At 33.4% G+C, this 5,923-nt stretch overlaps 1 long non-coding RNA gene across 13 annotated transcripts; it reads left to right on the top strand.

Moving 5' to 3' along the window:
* Nucleotides 1–1,006: 1,006 nt before the first annotated feature.
* LOC110922688 lies at nt 1,007–5,638 on the top strand. 13 transcript variants are annotated; one of them, XR_004886594.1, is made up of 12 exons: nt 1,008–1,206; nt 1,286–1,451; nt 2,205–2,327; nt 2,429–2,526; nt 2,627–2,689; nt 2,797–3,028; nt 3,118–3,222; nt 3,376–3,443; nt 3,543–3,612; nt 3,685–5,045; nt 5,148–5,201; nt 5,528–5,638. It is a non-coding gene; the product is annotated as an uncharacterized LOC110922688 (long non-coding RNA). The 13 variants fall into 13 exon arrangements; XR_004886598.1 differs by lacking the exon at nt 5,528–5,638 and having other exon boundaries at nt 3,685–4,710; nt 4,950–5,045; nt 5,148–5,313; XR_004886599.1 differs by lacking the exon at nt 5,528–5,638 and having other exon boundaries at nt 3,685–4,710; nt 4,827–5,045; nt 5,148–5,313.
* The last annotated feature ends 285 nt before the right edge of the window (nt 5,639–5,923 follow it).

The raw sequence follows: 5,923 nt of genomic DNA, 5'->3' as shown, positions 1-5,923 counted from the left end.
AACATAACTTTTTTTTATTATTTGGTATACAAAATTATGTTTATTCAACTCCAGTAAAATGCGAGGTTTTTAAGGATATTTTTTTTATTATTTGATAGATTTTTCAACCCGACTATACACAGGTTTTTTTTAAAGATACGAACGACGTTTTTAGTATTTAATATAAAAAATTACATTTATTTAGGATATAATTTTTTTATTATTTGGTAGATTTTTCAACCCTACTATACACGGGTTTTTTAAAGATACGACGTTTTTAGAATTTAATATACAAAAATACATTTATTTAATCTGTGTAATACACATGGTTTTTAAAGATATAACTTCTTTTTATATCTATTCAACACGTGTAATATACGGGGTTTTTAAGGATGTATTTTTTTTATTATTTGGTAGATTTATTCAACCCGATTACACATGAGTTTTTTTAAAGATACGACGTTTTTAGTACTTAGTATACAAAATTACATTTATTTAATCTGTATAATACACATGGTTTTTAAAGATGTAACTTTTTTATTATTTGATGTATAAAATTACATTTATTTAACCTGTACAATATAAAAGGTTCATAAAGATATAAGCTTTTATTATTTAATATATAAAATTACATTTATTCAACACGTGTAATACATGGGGTTGTAACCTGTTGACAATATAGTATATATACTATATTATAATGCATAAGGGAGGGGTATTTTAAGATACCCAAAAAATAAGAACTTTTTCCCCCCTTTATTTACAGATAGACCCCTAAATTAAGGGTAGTATGGTCTTTTAAACACTATTTATTTTTAAACCCTAAACTTATTACACTTAAATCCCTATGTTTTAACAAAATTCTAAATATTAGTATGGATTTGACTCACTCTAAAAAAATATTCCCGATTCCGATTTTATATAGATATTTATTTGACAAAGTCATTTGCCACATTCCGATTAAACCCAAAATCTCATTTCAAATTTTAAACCCAGCCTTCTACCTATTCGCTCTCTCTCTCTCTCTCTCTCTCTCTCTCTCTCTCTCTCTCTCTCTCTCTCTCTCTCTCTCTCTCTCTCTCTCTCTCTCAAAACCCACCCTATCGTCATTTCCTCTCTCAGATATCAGATCCAGCTATGAGGTTTCCCTCCTACAAAAAACCCTAACACAATCTCTTCTATCAGATCAGCGATTGGGTTCCAGAAAAATCGCTTCATAACAACCAGGTATGAATCACTTATCTTTTTATCGTCTCTTTATTGACATTAGATCTCTAAGGTTTTATTGTTTTGATCCTCACGGTAGTAGTAGCAATGCGAGATCACAAGTGGAATATAATAATTATGGCCTGAAACAAAGGCATCAGGATGTTGAAGCTCATATTGCAGACGTACGTGGTTAAACTCGGGTTTTCTTGATGCCTTTTTTAATGCTCTGCCAGCTTCCAGAAGTTTAAAGGGTTTACCTCGTGGTATGACTGAAGCTAAAACTGACTTTAAATTAAACCCGTTATGGTTAACAAGTAGTTCAAAGTTAAAGGTTAGGCTCAATCCTTCCTTCGGGGGTGGTTGTTTTTTCTTCAAACATCTTCAAGGGAGCTGATGTCTGCAGGCGCGCAGACGTTATCCTTGAAGATTGTTTGTTTTTTATTTTTAAAAAGATCTGAAAATGGCTTTTTTCAGCTTAAAAAAAAAGCTATGACACCCTTTCTTCAAACATCTTCACAAAAAACTATTCTCTCTCATCTTCACAAAAAACCCTCCTCCCTCAAAACTAGACCACCATCGCTGCTGTCAGGTCACCGGCGCCGGCCGTCACCTCACTCGGCCACCACCACCGTCGCGGCTGCCACCACCACCATCGGCCGGAGAACATCGTCGGCTCCGTCGTGTTCTTGTACAACCTTTGCTATTATCTATTCATCATCGTCATTATCATTCTTTATTCATCTTTCTTTTTTCCTCTTTTCATAAATATATTTTCTTCTACTAGATCAGATCATTTATCTTTTTTTTTTTCTTTCACCCATGATTTTAATAAAATAAATTAAAACCCACATAGATGATAGATCCTGTTAATTCTTTCAACAAGCTAGAATCTTTTTATTCTTTTAGGGGAAACTAATGAGGTGGGGTGTTGTTAAATGGGAAATGTAACCTCAAATATAGCTGCAAAATTTGTATTTTTTCCACCTGAACCACCGTCATATGATGTCTGTATATAGATGAAGAAGTGGAAGCAAATGGGGAAAAAGATATTGTTTTACCGGAATAACAGCTGATAAAAACGTTGATGTTCATGTTCTTGATACCAAAGTTGGAAAAAGATTGTTGAATGTGTAGTTGAGGTAATTGGTTTAGGATGTTTTGATTTGGAAAATAAAACAAAGTTCATGTAGTTTGTACATACAGTATCAATTTATAAAAACAAACAATCTTATATTTTCAGCTTGAAGAGCTTCAGACCACATCTTCAGTTGTAGACATGAAAACAGATGAAATCAGCTTGCAGACAGTTTATGTCTGCAAAAACAAACAACACCTTAGGTATTATATATTCGTTTATTTTCGACTGCCAATAGTTACTTATTTTCATTATTCTACATCAGTTTACCTTCAATATCGTGTTTTGTGTATAATGATTTAGGTATATCTACTTGAATCCAGGCTAAGATTTCCGCCATGCATAACATGTTGGCCATGCCAGTGGGTAAGAAGCAAAAGCGAAATTTTAGTACTATTGTTCAAAATGTACAATGATCAGTTATATTCTCATATTTATTAGCTATTTGATATTTATTTTTCTATGAATTATAGTCGCCTGACATTAGCATTTTCGGTTTCTTCAAGAAAATTTTAAGATTATATTGTTCCATTATGATGGGAAATTGGATTGCTGGCAAGATCTTGAGTGGAACAGCAAAGCCATACATGTTGTAGCTCAGAACCGAACAAAGTGCTAAGGAATTTACAACCTTTGTTTATCAGAATCTATGGTTTTTATCTGTAGTTATTGGTATTGCTATGATTTTTGCCTCATCTACAATAGGTATTTGTTATGATTTATGCAATAGAAACTTGTAATTGAACTGAAAAGCACTTTAACTGGTTATTCATTAAAATATAACTTTATTTTAGGTGATATGCAAAGCAGTTTCTGCATCCAGCAGCTGTTGTGTCTATATATGTTTATATATTTTTCTGGGATGAAGACCTTGGAATGCAGCATTTTAATCCTAAAAGGTACAGTTGGTATATCAATAGTCATATGGTGGAATACTGCTCTTCCGTTATCCTTAAATTATATATAAGAAGTTTTAAGCTACTCTTCAAGAATCAAAAGAATAAGCAAATCATTTTCGGTACGGATATAATGTTATGGCATGTTATGTGCAGGTACTTGGATATAACTAAAACAGAGGGGTTAGAGATATCACAACCAACTTTAGATCTAAATTCAACTGGTATACATCATAGAATCACAATACGCACAAGAGAACAAAAGTTTCATAGGTGAACAAATTGGTTTCTTGCTAATTCCGGTAACTTTTTCTAACATACAGAGGAACGAGTGTATGATAGCAGAGGCAGTGTGAAATGTTCAGGTGCGAGTGATGCCCTTCCATGTATTGAGTAAGTTTATATACATACAAAAACATTAAGTGTATTATTGTAGATCTTGTTATATTGTTATTTGAATTGTAGATTTGTAGCAGGAATGGATCCAGTTTGTAGAGGGAGGAGCTTCTGAATAACGGTTTGAGTCCTTGACTTTGTTTTCTATCTCTCTCTAGAGAAAACCTAGTTCCGCCACCGCCTCTCTCGCTATTGATGGCAACCACGCCAAATCCACCTCCTTCAACCTCTAGGGCTGTTCAAAAAGCTCGTGGCTCGGAGCTCGCTCGAAGCTCACTCGGATTTAGCTCGGAAAAAGCTCGCTCGATATGGCTCGGTTTAAAAGTGAGCCGAGCCGGCTCGGCTCGTAACGAGCCAAGTTGGCTCGGTTTGGCTCGCTTTGTAGCTCGGCTCGGTTTAGCTCGGATTATTTTACTTATAATAAATTTTAATTTTATATACATTATAATATATTACAAAAAAACTTATTACTATTTACATGTATATAGGTTTGTTATTTGATATCTATGGCATATTTGAAGGTTGATTACCATACTAATGAACTAATATTGTATTTCATTGAAATTAAAACTTATTTTGCGTTGTTGGACTTGATTTTGGTTTGTAATGTATTGGTTGAACTTATTTTGAATATATTCTTTTAAAGTATTGAATAATATTTTAGGCTTAAGATGTTTATATTAATATTTCTTTATAAAATCGAGTCAAACCAAGCCGAGCCGAGCCAGCTCGGTTTAAAACCAAGCCGAGCCCGAGCTTAGATTTTCAGCTCGGTTTCAAAAACGAGCCGAGCCGAGCCAGCTCGGTTTATAATCGAGCCGAGCCCGATCTTGGCCTGGCTCGGCTTGGCTCGGCTCATGAACAGCCCTATCAACCTCCCTCCAGCATCTGACCCATCTGACCTGCAATGGTGATGGTTATATACGTTGGTAGTTGTAACAGTAAATAGCCACCGTTCCTGTGGCATCTGGCAACGCCAACCCAGCCCGATCAGAAAGATGGGTAAAAAAAGCACATACGAGGAATCGTCAATATGGGGGGCCGTTTATAATACTGCGTGAACAAGAAAGCAAGAGCAGTAGAATAATGCAAATGGTTGGTAGGAAACATATGTTGCCTTCAGTTATTTATTTTATTTTCATTTCATGTTTATTTTGGCCAATATATGGTAATATAGTCCCCTCCTTTTTTAATTTTTTACTGAATTGTAGGTTATGGTTAACTGATTTGAAAAAATAAAACTCAGTTTTGGTTAAAAGGGGTTCTTTTTGAAGAATCGGTTTCTATATTGTTTTGCTCAGTTGCTTAGTATGCAAGTTTTTACTGTCTGAAAGGTGTCATCGTATGGGTATGGTATGAGTGATGCAATTGGACCAGTTTATTTGAAAGAGCGACCTGGTTCGGAGATGCCAGCGCGTATTGATGTCGAAGTATGTTTCTATTTTCTACCCTTTTTTAAAGCTTCTTATTTACATATAGTGAAGATGTGAAGTTACTAAGCTATATCGTTTTTCTTTGTGTGCATGTTTCAGGTGGTTAAACCTCTTAAAGATGCTTACGCCCGTATGAAATTTGTGCTAAAGAAGGTATTTGAACTATATATGACATTAAATCATGGCTCGACTTTGTTACATGGGATATAATATGATATTTATCTGATAAAAGATCAAAATATCGAATATACTATTTTTTATGACATCTGTACCCTTCTCTTAAAATCTTTATTGAAAAGAAAGGTAAGGGTATAATGGTCTTACCATTAAGTGTATTTAATGAAATGAGTAAATATGAAATTTTACGTATTTTGAATGATACCTCATATTAATTTTTAGTCGACCAGATATGATATTACTTAAGCTTTTAGTATAACATTACCCATTATGTAAATCGTTTTTTCCTTATATTTCCGTAGCATGAGAAATCATTGTATGTGTTTGCGAACGCGTTGCTGTACACGAGGCATTAAATGCTTAAGAAATAAAGCAAGTTCTTCGCCCTTATTATCCCCAAGGAAAATTGGTCTTACCTGATAAAGAAGTGTTACAAGAGCAAGAGGAATGAGAATCTATACTATATAATAAAAGAAACCTGTTTTGAACACTTGTCATTCTCTCATTTAATTGATTAAAATTATTAATAATACTAAAAATAATAATATTTAATCTAAATTAATACAAATTCTTATTATTAATAATATTTAATCAAATCTAAAATCTAATCTAATACAAATTTTTATCATCAATAATATTTAATCAAATCTAATAGGAATTCATACATGGGTGTTGCTAAATGTACCTCCTTTTTCAAA

This window comes from Helianthus annuus, chromosome 17 (genome assembly GCF_002127325.2).
Source record: "Helianthus annuus cultivar XRQ/B chromosome 17, HanXRQr2.0-SUNRISE, whole genome shotgun sequence".
In the NCBI taxonomy this organism is placed as follows: Eukaryota; Viridiplantae; Streptophyta; class Magnoliopsida; order Asterales; family Asteraceae; genus Helianthus; species Helianthus annuus.
Note: the sequence above shows the minus strand (reverse complement) of the source record. Positions and strands in the feature narration are given on the sequence as shown.